The 21,777-nt window shown below is 35.2% G+C and overlaps 1 long non-coding RNA gene and 1 other non-coding gene across 2 annotated transcripts in view; one reads left to right on the plus strand and one right to left on the minus strand.

Annotated features, from left to right (window-relative positions):
* The window catches only part of LOC147917316 (uncharacterized), a 131,720-nt gene that overhangs the window by 73,813 nt on the left and 36,130 nt on the right, over window positions 1-21,777 (plus strand). The window lies entirely within an intron of this gene.
* On the minus strand, window positions 19,632-19,737 carry LOC147917317 (U6 spliceosomal RNA). Its single transcript, XR_015552113.1, has one exon. It is a non-coding gene; the product is annotated as a U6 spliceosomal RNA (small nuclear RNA).

A 21,777-nucleotide genomic window follows, 5' to 3' on the forward strand; every position in this document is an offset into this window, starting at 1 on the left:
GCAACAGAATGAAGAGACATGTGCTGTGTCTTATATTTTCTGATTTGTACATCCCTCAAACGAGGCCTTGAACAATTGTTTCTAGCAAGGCACCAAACACTCTTCTAACAAATGTGTATTTAGCACAACCTTCTTTCAAGACACTTTGCAATATGCTTTTAGAGATTCACATATGGAGAAGTTTTCCCTGTCCTATTGGAAATTGAAGTTCAATGAATTGAATAAAAAATTTACAGAAGGCATTAATTAACTTCAGAGTTTTCCCTTGAGTCAACTTTGAGTTTCCTCACACTCAAATGTGAGTAATGAGTACTCCTTACTCAGTAATGAGACCCTGCATTACAAATACCCAAGAGGGTTTTTAAAAAGTTTCCCGTTCTGTAATAGCATGATGCTATACATACCAATTCGTATGTAATTGATTATTAAAAACAAGGTATAATTACTAGATAATGAGAAAAAGTGAAATTCCTGGAGAAATATTATCATCTAGTAAGGGAGACATAACTGAGAAAATATTTGGAAAAGTGCAATTCTTTGAAAAAGTGCAATTTCCATCTTCTACTGAAGACAAGTGAAAATGTTGTTCTTCCAGAGATGATAAACTTTTGACTATATGTTTCTTAAATCCTGATGGAATTTGTGGCTCTAACCCTTCTTAAACTTTTCCCTCAGGGAGAGATATTTTCCAAATTATTTTTTGAGGCCAACATTACCCTGATACCAAAACCTGTCAAAGATATTATGAGAAAAGAAAACTATAGGTTAATCTCTCTCATGAACATAGATGTAAAAGTTCTAATAAAATTTTAGCAAACCAAATCCAACAAAAGATAAAAAAGAATAATCCATGGTGGCTAATGGGATTTATCCTGGAAAGCAAGGTTGACTTAACACTTGAAAAAATCATTCAATGTAACTTACTATGTCAACAAACCAAAAAAGAAAAAATAATATAATTAACTCAGTAGAATCAGAAAAAGCATTTGACAAAATACGACTTCCATTTTTGATAAAAATTGTCAGCAAATGAGGAATAAATGTAAACTTGTCCATCTTGATAAAGAACATCTACAAAAATCCTACAACTAAGATTTCACTTACAGCTAACATCTCACTTATTGGTAAAAGACTGAATGCTTTCTCCCTAAGATCAGAAAAGAGACAAAGATGTCTGATTGCACTACTTTTTATTTTGTTTATTTTTTTGTGAGGAAGATCAGCCCTGAGCTAACATCTGTCACCAATCCTCCTCTTTTTGCCGAGGAAGATCAGCTGTGGGCTAACATCTGTGCCCATCTTCTCTGCTTTATATGGCACTCTGCCACAGCATGGCTTGATAAGCGGTGCGTCGTCCGCGCCCGGGATCCAAACTTGTGGATCCCTGCCGCCGAAGCAGAGCACGTGAACTTAGCTGCTATACCACTGGGCCAGCCCCTGCACTACTTATTTTAAACATTATACTATAGATTTTATCCTGTGCAATAAGGCAAGGAAAAAAAAAGCATTTGGATTGGAAAGTAAGACACAAGATTGCCTTTTTCTCTGTTTTCTTTTTCACATAGTCATCTGTGTATAAAATCCAGGAGAAGCCTCAAAAAAAACCTTCTAAAACTATGCAGTGAGTTTAGCAAGTTTGCAGTATCAATATGCAAAAATCAAATGTATTTCTATATACTAACAAGGAACAATGAGAAACTTAAACTTTAAAAATACAATACTTAGAGATAGGGGTCGGCCCCGTGGCTTAGCGGTTGGGTGCGTGCGCTCTGCTACTGGCGGCCTGGGTTCGGATCCCGGGCGCACACCGACGCACCGCTTCTCCGGCCATGCTGAGGCCGCGTCCCACATGCAACAACTAGAAAGATGTGCAACTATGACATACAACTATCTACTGGGGCTTTGGGGAAAAAAAAAAAAAGGAGGAGGAGTGGCAATAGATGTTAGCTCTGAGCTGGTCTTCCTCAGCAAAAAGAGGAGGATTAGCATGGATGTTAGCTCAGGGCTGATCTTCCTCAAAAAAAAAATAAAGTAAAATAAAAACAAAAAAACAAAAAACAAAACAAAAACAATACTTAGAGATACATCTGTCAAAAAAGAGTAGAACACCTGTGTCATAAATACTATAAATTGCTGAAAGAAATTAAAAAGACTGAAATTAATGGAAAGATATACTATTTTCTCAGGTCAGGAGACTTCCAGCAAATTTCTGTCAATCTAATTATAGCAATATGACTACAGTTAACAATACTATATTGTAAACTTCATTTTTAAATAAACTTTTATTTTAAAACAGTTTTGGAATGATATAAAAATTGAAAAGGTAATACGGAGTTCCCATATTCTCTACACTCAGATTTCCTTGTTGTTAACACGTTATATTGTATATACGTCAGACCTAATGACCCAATATGGATACATTATTATTAACTAAAATCCATATATTATTCAGGTTTTCTTACTTTTTACATAATAACCATTTAAAAAGTTTTTTAATGAGAGTTCCACCCAAGATATCATATTACTTTTAGTAGTTATGTCTCCTTAGGCTCTTCTAGACTGTTACAGTTCTCAGATTTTCCTTGTTTTTGACGACATGGAGAGTTCTGAGGAGTACTGGCCAGGTATTGTAGAATGGCCTTCATTTGGGATTTGTTGATGTTTTTTCAAGATTAAACTGAGGTTATGGGTTTTTATGAGAAAGATAACAGAGGTAAAGTGCCATTTTCTCCACATGATGTGAAGGGTATATACCATCAACATGCCTTATCACTGTTGATGTTAGTATTGATCACCTGGCTGAGATAATGTACATCAGGTTTCTTCAATGTCAATTTACTCAGCTCCTGCCCTTTCCTTACTGTAATCTTTGAAAGGAAGTCACTCTGTGCAGCCTACATTTACTGAATAAGGAGTTGTGTTCCACTTCCTTGAAGGGTGAGTATCTTCATAAATTATTTGGAATTCTCTCCAAAGTCTATGGTCCCCACTTACTTGTTTATTCAATCATTTATATCAGTTTGGACTCATGGATATACATTCTATACTTTGGGTTACAATCTAATACTACTTTATTAATTTTGTTGCTCAAATTGTTTTGGCTTTGGTTCCTGGGAGCTCTCTCATTTGGCTCCTGTCTCCTTTGACATGCGACCATTTTTGCTGTGTTTGCTCTTTAGGCACTTCCATATTTTCTGCTACTACAAGATGTTCATGCCGTATCTTATATATGCCCTATCCTAGTCCTGGACTGGGCCATTTCTACAGAGAATCCTGGTTCCTTTTATTGGAGAATGGTATTAGAAACCAAAATCTGGGCACTAAGTGTGCTTAGTGCTACTTAGCTATCATTGCTTCTACGCTTCTCAGCTCACAGAGCAAGGAAATATGTGTGTATACTAACCCATGCATATATACGTATGCATAAATATTTCTACATGTATTCATCTATGTCTAAATTAAGCTAAACATAAGTTCATACTGATATTTTCAACTCTACCAGTACCATATGGACCATTCTTTCCTTTCTCCCATGCTTGTCTATAACCTCCCATGATAATGAGAAACCTGGCTCCCACCATCCGCCATGCATAAAATTAATTTTCAGTTTTCATGTACATGTATAGTAGTTTCAGAATCGTTAAACCATAATCCTGGGGAAACAACTTTACAAGCTAGAGGACATTGATTTTATACAGTTCTATATACTAGGGGCTGAATTCTTTTATACAGTTTTATACAGTAAGCCTTTGGTCTTACAGACCCCAGTTATTTCCAAAGTTTCTTAGGTCAGCACATTTTCCCCATCCCTTCAGTGAAGGTATTTCATAGACTTGTAATATTGTCAGATTGTTTTGTCACAATCTAAGTCTGAGTTTCATCCTGAGATCCTCCAACCTCCTAAATGACTGTTTTTTGCTTTTTGTTTTTTTTTGGTGAGGAAGACTGGCCCTGAGCTAACATCTCTTGCCAATCCTCCTCTTTTTGCTGAGGAAAATTGACCCTGGGCTAACATCTGTGTCCATCTTCCTCCACTTTGTATGTGGGATGCTGCCACAGCATGGCTTGAAATACATCTTTTTTTTGGTGAAGGGTCTGTTCAGATCTCTTGTCTATTTTTTAGTTATGATTTTTGTTTTCTTATTGTTGAATTTCAAGAGGTCTTTGTGTATTTTGGATACAAATCATTACTCTGATATGTGATTTGCAAATATTTTCTCCCAGTCTGTGTCTTGTCTTTTCATTCTCTTAACAGAGTCTTTTGTATGGCAAAATTTTTTAAAGTTTTTATGACGTTCAATTTATCAATTTTTTCTTTCACAGATTAAGATCTGGCTAGGAGTCAGGCTATGTTTAATGTTTGTTTTAGTTATTGGTACCAGAGTCTTCAAATTGCTCTAATGTCCTTGTTTTTGTCTCCCCTCTTGGCTTTAGGACTTTGCTATGTACTGTTACTTGAAGAGAGGACGTGTCTTTCAATTCTTTCATCTGTAAAACACTATTATTATGCTGGAGGTTTGTTGGTGGGGAGTGGTAGGATGTGAGTGAGGTTGAACATTCTAAAATATTCTGATTTAGTCTCAGTTATTTAGTAGGCCTGTGTCTTGGAGGTATAACCTTCACAAATGTTTCTGTTACTCCTCCAGTGGTATATAGCTTTTTTCTCCTGTAGTTTTCCAAACATATTGTTTGAAGCCCTGTTCTATGTTTTTTTTTTTTTTTACCCTCTTAAATGAGATGTGAAGGCTAGAGGGGGCTGGAGTGGGGAGGAGTTACCTTCCTACAGTTGGGATAAGGTTTCAGAAATGTGTTCTGATGAAGTCCTTTTGTTATGGACAAGTCTGACTGTTTCACAATGGTTACTCTTCCTCTACTCCAGCCTGGGCCAAGAGGGGATATTTCTTGAATCCTCACTCTGCAAACATGGTGGGGTCCTGGACGAAAAGCCCAGGTAAGTGTGAACACCTCTACCCACCCCCCATAAGAATGCAGCACCAGAAATGTTTTACTCATGCTAATCCTCATTGAGTTTCCAGTTACTTGTCAAAATTGTCATTTAAACATCCCTACCAGTTTATGGCTTCAGTGGCTTCTGCTGAGCAGATCTTGGTTGAATGCGTATCTTTCTGGATGTGCATGGCCCCATGGATTGGGGTGGCAATTTGCCCTGTGACCTCAGTTTTCTGCTGAATGCACAAAGTCACTGATTCTCAGTTTCTGCAGCTTTTTCTTGTTGTAAGGATGGCATTAATGCTTCCAAACTCTTTGCAATTGAAGCTGAAACCAGAATTTATCTTTTAATTCATTTTTCAGAAAATATTTGTTGAGAACCTATTTTGTGCTGTCAGGGAGTAAAAAATTTTTTCTCTACCCTGCTAGGTTCTTTTGTGGGCCTAATAATTAAACTGACATAAGACAAATTAACAGGAGAAAAACAAATTTAATTACCTATGTACAGGAGCTCATATAAATATGAAATCTTAAATTACTAAAGCAGGCAGCTTCTATACCTTTTAGTCAAGGGAACAATTAACTTGTGAAGAACTGACAAGGCAAAGAAACTTAGGTTTGGGTACTAATTAGTGAAGAAACTAAGCAGAGTTTTTTTACATAGCCTTCTCTGTCCTGAATTCCCTATCTCTGGTGATAAGGATGTCTCTCTACCTCCTGGGGGAGTGAGGGTACCTTTCACATGGGAGATTTGTTTTCTGAGGGGGACAGAGAGAAAGGTCAGAGAATCCTTCTTGCACTGGCTGTTTCTTAAGTAATTTTAATTTCAAGTAATCAATATGCCAAAGTGGCATATTTGGGGGGTGCCTACCCTGAGCCCCATCTGTGCATGTAACCCTTAATCACTGAAGAGGCAAAGGTAAACAAAACAAACATGAATTGTGCCCTCATGGACCCTAGTGTGGAAAACAGACATTAAATAAGTAATTATGCACATATCTAATCAATCTTTATACATATAACAAAAGATAAATATAATGAAGGAAAAATAAGAGTTGCTATGAGAATGCATATTAAGGTGACCTATACAATCAATATGCTAGAATATCAAGAAATTCAATCAAATTAAGCTATTGAATTGTTATAGTTTATTAAATACCTGCATGCATCTACACAATTTTTTAGTAGCAATCACTTAGTTGAGAGAGGAGGGAATGTGATTTCTGCACAATTTTTTAAAATATGAGTATTGGGCTCATTGTAATCCCTGGAATATGAAATAATGATATATGAGAAGAATGTTAAATGCTCAGTTAAAACATTTGACTTGCTATAAAGAGTATATCAGCTTAATTCCTTTTAAGGAATCAAATGAACATTTTTGGGTTAAGAGCTGCTAATGGAAACTAAGTAAAACATATATGTTTCTAGTCGAACATCAGATTTCTTTAAGGACAAAGCAGTTTTATGTAAACAATTTTTGGCAATAGCTCTTTAACAGCCTGCTATGCACTGGAAAAGTGAATTGCGTTATTTGAAAATGTTAAGCATTTCCCAGAATGAGCACAAAATAGTTCATCCATAATTTCGTCTACAATTATTTATAAAAATAGATTTTTAATATATGGCAGGGTTCCTGGGTAGGTCCAGAGACAGAGTGTTCTATTTAAAGATTAAACTAGAAATTTTAAAGCAGCTTTTGGTCCTTAACCATTAAGTTCTCGATAATGGAGCCACCACTTCTTCACCAACTTTACAACTATCAAATGAACAGGTATTTACTGAATTCCCACTACGTGCTTAGCCTTATGGTAGTCACTTTGGTGTATACTAGAAAACAAGGTTATGATTCCCCTTATTCCAATAAAGCACAGTATTTTGGAGAAAATGTGTACCATTCAGGAAACTTAATAATACATACCTAATTGTTAAATTGTTTGAGACAGTAAGTTCAAAATGAGTTTAGAGAATGAATAATGGAGAGAGGCCTCCATGACTAGAATTGTCAAAAGGGTTTGATTGAGGAGGGAGGACATGAGCTGGATTTGACTTAAAGTGTGCCTCGGATCACCAGGAGAGAGGAAAGGATACGATTGAAGGCAAGGAGCCAATTGGTATAGAGGTTGGGATAAGATAAATGATCTTTGAAACCGTTAGGCTAGGAACTGGGAGGGCCTGAATGGTCTGTGTCATGGAGCAGGGATTTACTCCAAGAAGTTATTTTGCTCCCCAGGCTGGAAACTACTCAGAGGAGACATGTGTGGATTCATTGATCATTTTTGACACATAGCAGATCAGCCTAATCCAAAACATTGCTGAAAACAGTGACCTTGCTGGTTGATGGCATTTACTTGGGTGATTCAGTTTCATATGTTCAAGTAAAACACGACATGTCAATGAATAAAATTTTGTAATCCTAGAGGCACAGAATCTTTATCTCATCTCCAATCATGTCAAACAGCCCCAATTTATTTTTTACTTTTTTTGTGGTCCTTAGAAATGGAGTATCAAAACAAGTCATTGACTATAATCATGCATTTTAGTGTGGGAATTATAAGAAAATTTTCTGGTTTTCATAAACCTTATAGGCAAATTATTGGTAAATAATTTGTACAATGTTTAGTATATCTTTGCCCTCAGAGAGAATTGTGTTATTTTGGTGGATTATGTGAAGTAAGAGAGCCTGTGTTTTTCACTTCCTCCAGAGGGCAGAGTGCCATAGACACTTGTTAACCATAGGTGTTTGGGTACACTATATAGACTAACCACAAAATAAGAAATACACCTACAGAAATACAATTTAGGTTTGAAAAATAACACAAATATCCAGCTCAGACTCTCAGACTGATTCCTCTTCCGGTTTTTGATACAAAGTCTCTGAGTCCACAATGAAACAGAAAGCCATGCTGAGACAGGGAAGACAAGATCAAGCTGCCAACAGAAAAAGATGCTTGAGTGTTTCATGGAAGAGGGAAGATTAAAAGTCGAGATTTCTCCTGGGTGACAAGGAGTGAAGACTGCTGCATCGCCCACTGCTCAGTGTTGTTTGGGGGCTGATAACAGGGCAGAATGAAGCAAAGGTAGAGCCTTTTCTGCGAGTTACAGAGCCAAGCGGGACAAAACAGCACTGTGAGCTGGCAACGGAGCTGCGCCACTTGGAACTTGTTTCCTTTTGTTAGTTTTCTTTAAATCTCAGTTGTCAGCTAAGCAGACCTTTGACCACATGAAGCAATCCACAGAACCTGCAGGAATCAGGATGGAAGAGTTTATGTTGCTTAATCTTAGCCATAATTTGCATATTCTCACCAGAGCAGACATAAAAATACCCCACAAACACTTCTAGAGACTTCGTATTCATTAGCAGAATTGACATTAGACATTAATCACATTTTCTTGATATTACCTCTTGGTTCCCTGAAAAACTGAATCTGGGATTCTATTTTAAAATCACAATTCATGTGTAAAATCCATATAATTGATATGATATTTTTCAGGCATTCAAATGAGGTAGCTCTTTTTACATTTGCATGAAATATTTTTTGAGATACATTAAATAACCAAAGGTACAGAACAGAGCTCATAGTAAGGTATATTTGTGTAGCAAAGTGATAGATAATGCATTAGACTTAAAGTGTCTATCCACATCTGGAAGGATAATAAAAATGATTATCATCCACAATGTCACCATGCAGGCAGACAGAGGAACTGAAGTACGTGGTAGAAACCTTCAACTTACATTTCTGTATGTGTCCCTACTTTGAATAATAGCTTAAAGAATTTTTATATATAAATTTCTTAAATGATTGAAATTATTTTCAAATGTAATATATGTACATGAAAAAATTTCAAAGAATACCAAGGAAATATAGTACAAATATTAATGTTTAGCTATTTATTATTGAAATTAAAATTGCAAATTCAGAGACTAATTTTTCTCCTATGTATATTTAAAATAATACTGTATTCTACATTATCTCCTAGGGAAGTTATAATCTTCATGAAGCTTCAAGAAAACTAAGCATTATGTTCTTAAAATTCCATATATGTTAAATGAATTAACATTATTTCTGCAGGAGTAGGTGACTGACTCAAATATTTGCAAGATAGAAAAATAGTAAATATTTAAAGAATGAATATATAATATTATGTAGATATCAATGACTATAGGTTTTTTTGTTTACATCTATCATCTGCAATTTCTTCTTATACTTTCCTCCCCTTTTCAACTCTCCCTCCTTTACTTCCCAAAGAGCAGGGAAGTTATGATTATGGTAATATTTAATCATTTATACTCCTTTGCTGATGATGGTGAATATGAAAGTCATATTTAATAATAGGTTAAATATTTCATGATCATTGACTATTCATTGATAGCAACAAATATCTCTACCTTTACTTTACTTAATGTCTTCTTTACTCAAATGTCTTCTTCATAGAGAATTCCCTGAACACTGTGTTTAAAATTGTAACCCCCACCTGAACTCCAAGCCATCACACTTGTACTATTCTCTACTCTCTCCCTACCTTAATACATGATTATTGAATAAAAGGAAAGTTGGAACTCTGTGGCCTAAGTCACGTTTGGACTTCAGAACTTTTAGTGCATGAAAGCAACAAAGCACTAAATCAATTTTTCTCCACTCCATTCCTAATGATATCTTTTCTTTGGAATGTCAAGGTTTTCATTTCTCTGGGCAATTATGTTTCATCTGCCTTCACCTACTATCATGCACTCTTATAATATTATTTTCTTTTTATACTCATGCTTATTAGTTGTCAAAAATACATGAAGCTCTTTTCTCTTTCAAGCAAGTTAATCCTAGCCTAGAGCTACTATTTTCTTTGCTTCTTTAAATAGTTTAAGATCTTTTTTAAATGTATAAAATAAATACTTTCTCTTGGTTAAAAGCAAAAGTAGAATTTGCTGAGAACATTAACAAATGAACTATCTTGTTTCAAGACTCCTTACAGGCCACTGATACAATATAAATATTTTCTGTATTCAAATATATCAAACACCTGCTATGTGACAGGCACTATTTTAGGCTCACATGGATACATATATCTCTGCTTAAAAATTAAGAATTTAATAATAAAAATTAGTCATAAAATTTCATTTTATTTCATGATCTCTTTTAGAGTTGGACACGGTCAAAGGACTATTTAATTTTTTTCCCTTTACTGCCACTGCTCAATGAAGATGACTCTGTGGACTAGAACTTTCTTACTTCTTAGGCATTCCTATGAAAACATTCATATGAAAACATTGTTAAATATATTATTGCTAGTTATATTTACAATATATATTATTAACTATATATAATTGTTGTTTATATAAGTATATAACATATTAAATAACAGTAATATATTGTTACAGGGAAGGGTTTTGTTTTCATAACTTGTATTTGCCTCTTTTCGTAAATACAAAACAAAAAATTTTAATGAAGACAATATTTCACATTAATAATAGAATTTTGTTTTATTTTCTTTCATCAGTGATGGCATATACAGGTTATCATGTATAATACAGAATATAGAACAATGAATAATCACAACTTAATAGATACTCTGACCAAGGGAAACAACACAAAATCAGTGTATGTTTACTTGTAGTATTAGACCCTTAACAGGAAGTTATTACTGTAGATGATGGTACATGTTATTAAACATTTATCTAGTAGCAAAAAAATACGTTCTGAGTCAGCCTCTGGCTACTTCTAAAAAATAACTAAACTTTTGGGATTATCTATTCATAGCTCCCTAAGCAAATGCCAGGTAGTGCTTTTGTTTCTGTTATAATCACTAATCATTATCATCCAGACTTAATGATTGGGAGCACTGACTGGAGATGTGAAAATAGTGTATTAAAAATATCAATGTAATATAGGTTTTAACTTATTCTATTTTTAATCTGGTTTGATGTGCACAAAGATGAGATTATAGGTTTTTGATATAATCTGTTATAGGTTTTTATCAAAAAAATTTATGTGGCACTTTAGGGTAACATCAACATTTACAAGGAAACCAATGAAAGCAAACCACTGAGAACATTAAAAAAAAAATTCCTGGGCCAGCCTTGGTGGCCTAGTGGTTGAGTTTGGTGTGCTTCACTTTGGTGGCCTGGATTTGGTTCCTGTGTGCGGACCTACACCACTTGTCAGTGGCCATGCTGTAATGGCAGCCCACATACAAAATAGAGGAAGATTGGCAACAGATGTTAGCTCAGGGCACATCTTCTTCAGGAAAAAAAAAAAAATCCTGATTTAATGGAAGGTAAGTTATTTTATTTAATAGAAATATAAAATGCTTCTAACAGTGCGTAAGCCAGTAGAAATAAAGCAGGGCAACATTATTAGACAATAATTACATAATCTTAGTAATGAGATTACTTTGAAGAAACTAGCTGAGGTAATGTTGGGTTCTAAGACATTAATATAGATGCTTTGGTGAGAGTATTCCAAAGGCTGGAAAAAGAGAGGTCTATGTAGGTGTTTTTATTACTAACCTTAGAAAATCGCTTGCCATTTTCCTTTTGTAATTCATTACATTAAAATTGAGATCTTTGGTTTTTTTAGGTATCTCCTTATGCCTCTTACTACTGCTCCCTATGCCTCCTGTGTGTTGGAGCCTCCTTCCTTTCCTTCCTTCCTCACTTACACAATGGTATCCTTGCTGCTGCTCGGCAATACATCTCCCAGATATAAGGAGGACTTTTCCGTCTCAATATGAGAGCTGTAAATCATTCCATTTAAGGCATCATGTATCCCTGGAATGCTTTAAAAAATCTAGTATTAGTAAGGTAGATGTGAGTGTTTTAATTGGATTAAATCTGGGGAATTTTTTTTCTTACCTTACTAAGATGTTAGTATAATTACTATGTGTTGGTGGTTTATGATTTCTTAAGCAAGAATCTTAATTCCTCTACTAAGGAATAGCAACAGAGCTTAATTACTGGAGTCTTTAATAATAATCTAATTAGAAGTCTTAAGAGTGTTCTGTTGATACAATTAAGTTTGGAAAAAACAGCATACTTTAAAAATGAAGTAGACTGTATACAACACATGTTCTTTTTAAATCTTCACCCACTTTTTGGAAAAATACTACAAACTAAGTGATGTGGATCATAAATGCACAGATTAAAGCTGAAAATAGAAGTCTACGTGTGATATTTTTTACATTTTTCTTGGGAATCCCTTGAGAACCATTTTTTTGAAGCTTACACCTGTCTTGTAAAATAAGTACTCTTATTTTCTTGTTGGGGAAAAATGCAATTTACATTTGAAGATGGTATGTAGACAAGTCTAACTAGAAAGAACAGAGTGATCACTATTTTGTTTCAGAACGGATACAGCCCAGATGACCAACTCCTTGATTCACTGGCTATCTTGTCTACCCTCTTGGTAATTCTTAGTGGTGTTTGCAATATTATCTTTTTCTCATTATGAGATGAATGTCAGAATTGCTCATCTCTTTTGGTGGGCTATCAGGTCACTGGGTCAGTTGCTATGACCTGATGTAGTCCTCAGTCCTGTCACCCTTGATGGACAGTATTTTTGGTGTGTTCTCCTGTTTGTGGATTGGGCCACTTCAGCTTGGGATTGTTTTGCTAGTCTATGAAAACTAGGTCTCAGGAAACTGGTTGGTTGTACTATGAGGTCTTTTTGTTACTGATCCTATCTTACATTTTAACCGAGGGCCATGGGTGATACTTTCCACCTGAAATGTCCTTTTCTACTGCCTTTCTAAACCATTTCTATCCTTGAACATCCAGATGAATTGTTAACCCTCTCATAAGGCTTCCCCTGATGCTCTCAGCTGGAAGTAATGGAACCCTCATTTCAATACCCAGTGAAATATTCCTTTTCCTCGCTTATGGCTTTTTCACTTTCTGCTAGCATTTTTTTTTTTTATGCCAGACCAGTGCTTCTGAAAGGAATGAGGCATGAATGATTATCAGAAATTATTTTAAATATGCATATCCAGTTCCTGTCTCCAAAGGTTACATCAGAATCTGGGTGAGCTGGAGGTGGACATGCATATTTTGACAAAATTTTCCTCTTTGTTTGCATATATTGTCCCCTTTATGAAACTTTTCGTCGCTATCTACCCATCTTTGATGAAGACTTCATTATAGGTGTCCTTTTCTGATTTATCTTCACCTTTTTTATACTACTCCACCCTCTGTGGTACATTTTACCTGGGACATCATCAATAAACGATTGTTGAATAACAATATAAATGAACATTCGAGAGACAGTAAAAACTAAGTGACTGGTCTTGAAGTCATACATGCATGCTTCTGAGTATCCTGAATTTTCTAAATTTGATTTTCTGATTCACTGTTTATTAACACAGTCTTGGATGGCATTGGACCTTGACTGTAATACCAGGGACAGCCGTAAGCTGTGTTGCCTATCTCTATCTTTGGTTCTTAAGTAACAGCTTAAGTCCTCAGTCTCTCTGGCTATATTTTCTGTGTATAGTCTGATACTCACCCTAAAAAACTTTCTACAACATCTTGGGATTTCCATGAGAAATCATAATGAAGAATTTTGAGTGCTGTGTGGAATAGACATTCTAAGGAAGAAATTAGAGAAATAGTTCAGGTTCACTATACTAAGAAAGACAAGGGGTATGAAGAAGGTCCCAGTCTTTCACAGGAAAAATGGAAATTTCCGTTTTCCAATGAAATCAATATGATAAAACAATGTTTTAGTTCCTAAGAAAGACCATAAGTATCATTTCAACAACATATCTGAATTGTAGTAGTATAGATTTGATTCATAATTTCTAACATCCTGTGTTAAAAGAGGTTTATTAATGTTCACACAGCTACCTTATCAATAAGCTGTTGGAATAGAGCTGTTGATAAGTCAGGAGCTGCATGTATTTGCAAGCTCTCCCCAGCTTCTACATGTGCAGCGGGAAAATTTTTATCAGGCGTTCTTAATGTTCATTAGTGGCCTTTGTAAGGAAAATGCTTTGTAAAAGAAATACATTGATTTGCAATATGCCTCTATTCCATGAACATCAATATTCAGAGGTTTGATATGAGTGAAATATGAATGTGATGCAACAGTTAACTTCTGCGACTTTGCAAATAATGGAACAACTAAGAGAACAGCATAATTTACTTTGAATTTCTTAACCTACTTGTATTTGTTTACTCCTTGCTTCATTTAAAAATATTGACTTTAAAAGAGAAAAAAGTTCTTTTTTTTATTTATACTTGCTATATTTGCTTTTGCCTCTGATCTCATATGTTGATCAACATATGTAAAACATTGTAAAGAGAAGATAGCCATTGGCTTTAATAAGCCTAAAATATATTGTATATATTAAAATAAAAGTAATGATTATAAAAGCAATTTATTTAAGAACATTTATGGTTTTGACTATTTCGTCCTGGATTAATATATTAATACAATCTGGTTGGACTGATACTTTTTTTCTCCATATACTTAAGTCTCTGTATTAGTGCTTTCAGTATACAAAAGGCCAATTAAAATAAACAAAATAAAACAATTGACTTTAAGAACAGAGACTAAGTTATAGGAAATAGGAACTACTCTAGATCTTTTAAACAAGAATAGATTTAATATAGGGGGAATTAAAGTCTTACGGAATCATGGAAGAGCCTAGAAGAGTGGCTCTAGATCACCGGGAATGTCACAAGATCACTGAACTGGTGCTCAAGGTGAAATGCTGCCTGTGGTAAGTTGGAGAATCAAGAGATTGCCATGGAAGTTGTTAGATCCAAGAACACACTATTCTAGTCTCTGTCTAGGATAAGAAATCACAGATTCCAACTCTGCCTCCTCCACTGTGTCTGCCTCTTGAAACTCGTAGTGCCAACAAATGGACAACCATCTGCCATTGCAAACAACCTTACAGCCTTCATAACGTCACCTGTGAACAGCAGTAACCAAAGCAGAGAAAGATGGTCTCTGCTTCACGTCTGCCTTCCAAGTGTAGCTGCAAGGGAGTGTGGACAATTAGTTTTTAACCTTATAGATTCTATAGTATAGGAAAGCGTGCTAAAGGAAATGGAAATGGATGTTGGATGCCTTGCTACATCTGCTGTATTCATATTTGCTAACATTTAATGCTAACATTTGCTAACATTCGTCTGCTAACATTTTAATATGTTATAATCTTAAAGAAAGAACATAGTAATCAGATTAAACTATTATTTTGATGCAATGTAAATTCCTTGAGGGCGGCAATTTCTTGTTACCTGCTTGTGGAGCCCCAGAGCCTTCAACAGGAGTTGGCACTGTAGGGGCAAAGTACAAATTAAAAACAAGAGGCTTAGTTCTTCCTGTTGAAAACAAGGGGAGAGGCTTCTCCCACTTCCCTTTTCTTAGAGCTTTAAAAACCTGTAATTGTAAGTTCTTTCTCTGCCTCTATGAAAAGTATATACATCTTTTCAAAAGCAGAATAAGCCTCTTAGTTTAATGGCCCAGAAATGGCTTTCTCAAGGACCGGAGAACCATCTCTTTAGAATAAGGAAGTGAGTGCCCCTATCGCTTAGTTTCTCTGGGAATATTTTTCTTTATTTCTTTGTTCATTCTTATCCTACATATACTACCCTCAATATATTTCCTTACAAGTTGTATGCCCCATGAGTACTTCAGTAGTAATCACTAAGTTCTGCTAAAATTAATTTTATTCAAATCATTCTATTTTACTTTACTTTTACTAGTCTGCAGTTGCACATTTTGTTATTTCATGCCACATCCCATACCCTAGGTATTAAAGTTAAGTTGCCTGGAAATGATCCCCATCTGGGTAACAGTTCTCTATTCATTTTAAGGCAATTTCACTGCCTAAAACTATTTGTCTTCCAATATTTACCTTTGATTGTTCCCAGTGCTCATCACAAATCATCTTATTTTCTGACCCATAGTTTAGTCTTCTGTGTGTCATACTGTATTGAAAGAGGTCTCAAATCTAAGGCTACTATGTCCACAGATTTCTCCTGCTGATTCTTTGTGTTCCATCTTCAAAATCTGTCAGATTTACTAGGCACTGTCTGCTTTTGTGATTCCAGTGTATGACTATATTTAATGAATCTTTTCTTCTTAGGTAGGGCTCTGCGAATATTGCTCTAATGGACATATTTAGATTAGATTTTTTAAAAATTTTCTTCCTTTAGAATTTAAAATTCTTTTGGTACTCTCAGAGGTACAACTATTACACTGTAATGGCTTTGGATTTCCCATTTTCCAGTGTGGAAATGTTGGTTTGGTCAAACTGATGGTATTGCCAGAAAATCAACCAAGCTAACTAAAAAAAAAAAAAACTGAGGTGAGAAATGTGGTCTGTTCAGCAGAGATTAGGGTTAGAGTTCTGGAAAGATCATTGATAAAACAAATCAGCTTCTCAGGCAAGCGTGAGAGCTGAGAGAGGCTTCAGACTGTGTTTCGAGGAGGGCCTAGGGAGGATTAGCAAACATGTCAGGGCTGGAGCTTAGAGAAGGGGCCAATAACACTAAGAGCTGGAACTGTTCTAGAGATGTTTTCTAGCCTTGGTGAGAAAGATTCTTATAGTAATTTCTTCCTTTCTGATCCATGGACAGTTTAGGTCTTCCCTAATCAGTTCCATTCAGAGTTGGACTCTTAGGAAAACCTTGTGATTCATGTTTTTCCTGAATCCCCTTGATAGAGATGAAAGCAATTCCTATGTGATTGAGAAGGTCAGGCTCCTGTAGTAAATCTGTTCAGAAGGTTAAGACAATCCATCACTGCAACAATTACCTCCAGCGGGAGAGGGAGGTTGGGGGCATTTCTCATTCTAGAAACTGGAAATCAGGGAAAGCCTAGATGGGATATAGAATGGAAATCTGTCTTTCTTGGTCTTATTGAGTACAGATACTTCAGAGTGTTTTTATTTTTAACACTTACGAGGAAGACTCCTTGATGGTGGAGTATAAAATAGTATCCCCTGGGAAGAGGCCAGCAAAGAGAAAGAAGGAAATGAGAAATCCAGACAAGTTGCTTCTGAGGGCTGCCAATCTTTGAGTCCAGTGTTTGACTATCTCAATGCTGCCCATGATAGAACAGAGCCTTTATACTCTGGGGCAGAAGGAAAGTTTTAAAGCAAGCCATTATTTGTTCAACAATTCTATTATCTACACTTATTTTTTTAAGGCTTCCAGTGTGTCTAATCACTATCAAGAGAATCAAGAGAGGTATTTTGGCTACAAGTTGGGTTAGAGTATGAAAGTGTGAGGAAGGGGATTCTAGGATTCACTGTTTGGGAGATAGTGTTTAATGATGTATGAAATTCTCCAAGGTGAAAGTATCACTCATGGGGAAATAATTGGGTTACTTTGACATAAGGGAACATTTGCCATCTGGAATTTTTTTCCCAGTAATTAACCTTTAAATGTCTTGTGTTACATTTATTAAGTAAGATGGATTTTCTCTCAGGCCTTACAGGATCTGGGCCTTTTCACATCCTCTCCAAGAGGGAAGTGAGAAATGGATAGATATATCCTCCAAGAGGATTCTGAATGGATTCTTTAGAATTCTTGGCCTTAGTTTGGAGTTCTTTTATTTTTTTTTAAGTAAAAATTGTAACATTGTATTGTGGGGTTTATGATGCATTTAGATGTGAAATATATGACAACAGTAGTACAAAGGCTGGGGATATAAATGGAGTGACGCTGTCCAAGGTTCTTGCCATTTGCATAAAGTGGTGTAATATTAAGTCTAAGTAGACACTCATAAGTAAAATCTTTAATCCATTTTGAGTTGATTTTTGTGTGTGGCATATGATGAGTCCAATTTCATTCTTTTGTATGTGGTTGTCCAGTTGTCTCAACACTATTTATTGAAGAGAGTATCCTTTCCCCATTGTTTATTCTTGGCTCCTTAGTCATAAATTAATTGACCATATAGGCATGGGTTTATTTCTGGGCTCTCTATTCTGTCCCATTGATCTATGTGTCTTTTTTTTTTTACTGAATAAATTTGACATGTAACATTGTGTAAATTTAAGGTGTACATCTTGTTACTTTTATACATTTGTATATTGTAATATGATTGCCATCGTAGCAATATTTATCATGTTACAGAATTATAGTACAATATTATTGTCTATATTCATTATACTATGCATCACACCTCTATGGCTTATTTACTAGTTACAAGTTTGTGGCCTTAAACACTATCAGTCCCATCCCCTCACCCTCCATCCCCCGGTAACCACCATTTTACTCTCTATTTTTTACAGGTTTAACTTTTTTAAAATCCACATATAAGTGATATCATACAGTACTTGTCTCTGTCTGACTTACCTCGCTTAGCATAATGTGCTCAAGGTCCATCCATGTTGTCCCAAATGGCAGGATATTCACCTTCATCATGGCTGAATTATACTCTATTGTATATATATATGGCATCTTTTTTATCCATTCATCCGTTGATGGGCATTTAGGTTGTTTCCATTTTTGGCTATTGTGAATAATGCTGCAATAAACATATATCTCTTCAAAATCTTGTTTTCATTTCCTTTGGGTATATACCCAGAAGTGGAATTGCTGGATCATATGATATATCTATTATTATTTTTTGAGGAAACTCCATATTGTTTTCCAGAGTAGTTGGACCAATTTACAATCCTACCAACAGTATGTAAAGGTTCGCTTTTCACCATATCCTCACCAGCACCAGTTGTCTCTTGTCTTGTTAATAATAGCCATTCTAACAGATGTGAGGTGATATCTCATTGTGGTCTTGAAATCTCATTGAATTTCCCTGGTGATTAGTGGTGTTGAGCATTTTTTCATGTGCCTGTTGGCCATTTTGATGTCCTCTTTGGAAAAATGTCTATTTAGTTCTTCTGCCCATTTTTGAATCAAATCTTTTTTGTTAAATTGTATGAGTTCTTTATATATTTTGGATTGGTTTGCATATCCAATGTATGCATATCCAATGTACACATATCCAATGTACGGTTTGCAAAAATTTTCTCCCATTTTGTAGGTTGTCTTTTCATTTTATTAATTCTTTTGCTGTGCAGAAGCTTTTGATTTTGATGTAGTCCCATTTGTCGATTTTTGCTTTTGTTGTTTGTGCTTTCAACATCATGTCCAAAAACTCATTGTCAAGACCAATATCAATGAGCTTCTTCCCTGTATTTTCTTCTAGGGTTTATGATATCAATTCTTATGTTTAAGTCTTTGATCCATTATGACTTAATTTTTGTGAGTGGTGTCAGATATGGATCCAATTTCGTTGTTCTGCACATGTTTCTCCAGTTTTCCCAGCACCATTTGTTGAAGAGACTATCATTTCCCCTTTGGGTGTTCTTTGCTCCCTTTTCAAACCTTAGTGGACTGTGTATGCAGGGATTTAATTCTGGGCTCCATATTCTGTTCCATTGGTCTATGTGTCTATTTTTATGCCAGTACCATACTATTTTTATTACTATGGCTTTGTAGTATAGTTTGAAATCAGGAAGCGTGATACCTTCAGCTTTGTTCTTTTTTCTCAGGATTGCTTTGGCTATTTGGAATCTTTCGTGGTTCCAAACAAATTTTAGCATTTTTTCTTTTATTTCTGTGAAGAATGCCTTTGGTATTTTGCTGGGGATTGTGTTGAATCTGAAGATAGCTTTGGGTAGTATGGCCACTTTAACTATATTAATTCTTCCAATCCATGAACACAGGATGTAAAAGTATGCAACGCTTCACAAATGTGAGTGTTATCCCTGTGTAGGGGTTATGTTAATCTCTCTGTATCATTCCAATTTTAGTATATGTACAATTGAAGCAAGCACTTGGAATCTTGCATCAGGGCAGACTACTGACAGCATGTCCTGTAAAGGGTGCCCTAAAACTCAGGGCTATCATTAGTCTGTAAGGAACTCATCTGAATTAAACAAAGCCAATGGACAAGGTCCAATGCCAAGGTGCCTGATTCTGCATGTGGAATGTAGGCTGGATCTTACCCTTACACACTCATTTTGCCAGGTAGTTTTGTAGAGTGCACACCCTACAAAACTCAATGTATAGGCCCTGTTTATTCTTCTGTTTTTATTTAATTCCAGGCCAAATAGAAGAGATGGGCAATATAATTTCACAGAATGGGGTATAAACACTCTCATTTTGGGTTTCCCTCAGAATCTTCTCTTGTTTAAATCTCCTGCCTGGTTTGCAAAAAGAAAAATAATTCATAGGAAAGTTATACCCTTTGCTGTAATCTTCACATCTTCAAAAGCAATATAAATAAGCTGTTATGAGACAGGACAAATGGAAGCTTTAAGATAGAAGTATTTAGGCTCTTTTACATTTCTTATATACCCACTTCATAATAGTTATTATGTTGAATTGGATTTCTGTGTATATTTTTCTCCTTACTCCCAAAACACATTCCCTAAAGGCAAGGAGAATACATTTCATATTTGAATTCTAAGCAAAGAGCACTGTGCCTGGCATACAGTTGGCATTTAAGGAATGCGTGATATTTCTTATTTTTCACTATTTTACTTCCTTAAGGAATACTGGAGGCAAGGATCTGAGATATAAATTTCAAAATAACATGCAGATTCTTTCTAATGAGACAAACAGAAGGGCTGTTTTCAAAACTCTTCCATTTCTTTTCAAGACTACGACAGTTGGGTAGCACACTTTTACAAAGACTACACCTTACAATACTATTATAACTAATAGTTACATTTTTAATACCAAGGCTCCTTTTTTTTTTTTCCTATTTTACTCCTGGAATCTGAGTAAGGAAATTATGTCAAATCCTGTGTCAATCATTATTAATTATATGATATTAAATGGCTACTTAATGACTCTAAACTCAGAGTTATATTTATGTTAGAAATACATGAGAATATATTTTCACTTACATTGTGTCGCATTTGTTGAGATTCTACACAAAGGCAGCACGCAATTATTATTGTTGTGCTAGTATTCATTGAATACCCACTGGTAACATAGCATTGTGATAAAATATAGTAACTTGACAAATTGTAGCCTGGCTTTCAAATAGAAAAATGGATTTGAAATTGCCTCGAATAGGATTAAACACTGGAAGAAACAACAAACTGTATTCAAAGTATGATTATATTCAGCCCATGATTCAACATACCTTGCGGTTCAGCCAGTGTTGTAGTTAAGGTTTATGGAATGCGTGCGGTGCTCATTTGTTTTCCTTTTGATCTCATTAAAAATATTCTCCTGTGAAGGATTTTACAGAATTTTTACTTTTAAACTACAGTATAGCAAAAGTACACTTTAAAACATTTGATATTGATTTTGTTCTACCCCAGAAGTACCATGATCTCAAGGCAACAATTTGTGGTAATCCAATAAAATAAAACTCTCTCCTCCTTCTCCATGCCGGTTTAGTGCCTGCAAGTAGAAAGACAACTTTTGTGGCATTATCACTGGAAGTTGCCATGTTTAAATCCTTTCCATTTACAGGAAAGCTCCATTGTTGCTCATCAGAATCAAGTAGAAAATTGGAGGCTGGGATACGAAAATCTCTCTGGTGATTGTTTAGCACAAGTGAACAATTTTGTTTTGGGACTAAAATAAACTTCCTATATCTATTTTTAAGAAATGCTTATAGTGTAAATATGTCATTCATGATCCTTCAAACATGAGCTTTGCAAAATGAGCTTGGAAATGGTCTCTATTTAAATCTAAAAAAAACTCGTGACAAAATGATACTAACTATAGAGCTTACAATGTTTTTTTGTCATTTAGAGAGAAAAATGTAAAGTCTCTGACTTCCTGTGGTAATTAGTGTCTCTTTTATGGAAGCATAAAATGCTTTAATGGTAATGTTGTGGGAAGTCATTTGGTTT

The sequence above is a fragment of the Ceratotherium simum genome, chromosome 4 (genome assembly GCF_057802395.1).
Source record: "Ceratotherium simum simum isolate JZ-2026a chromosome 4, ASM5780239v1, whole genome shotgun sequence".
NCBI lineage: Eukaryota > Metazoa > Chordata > Mammalia > Perissodactyla > Rhinocerotidae > Ceratotherium > Ceratotherium simum.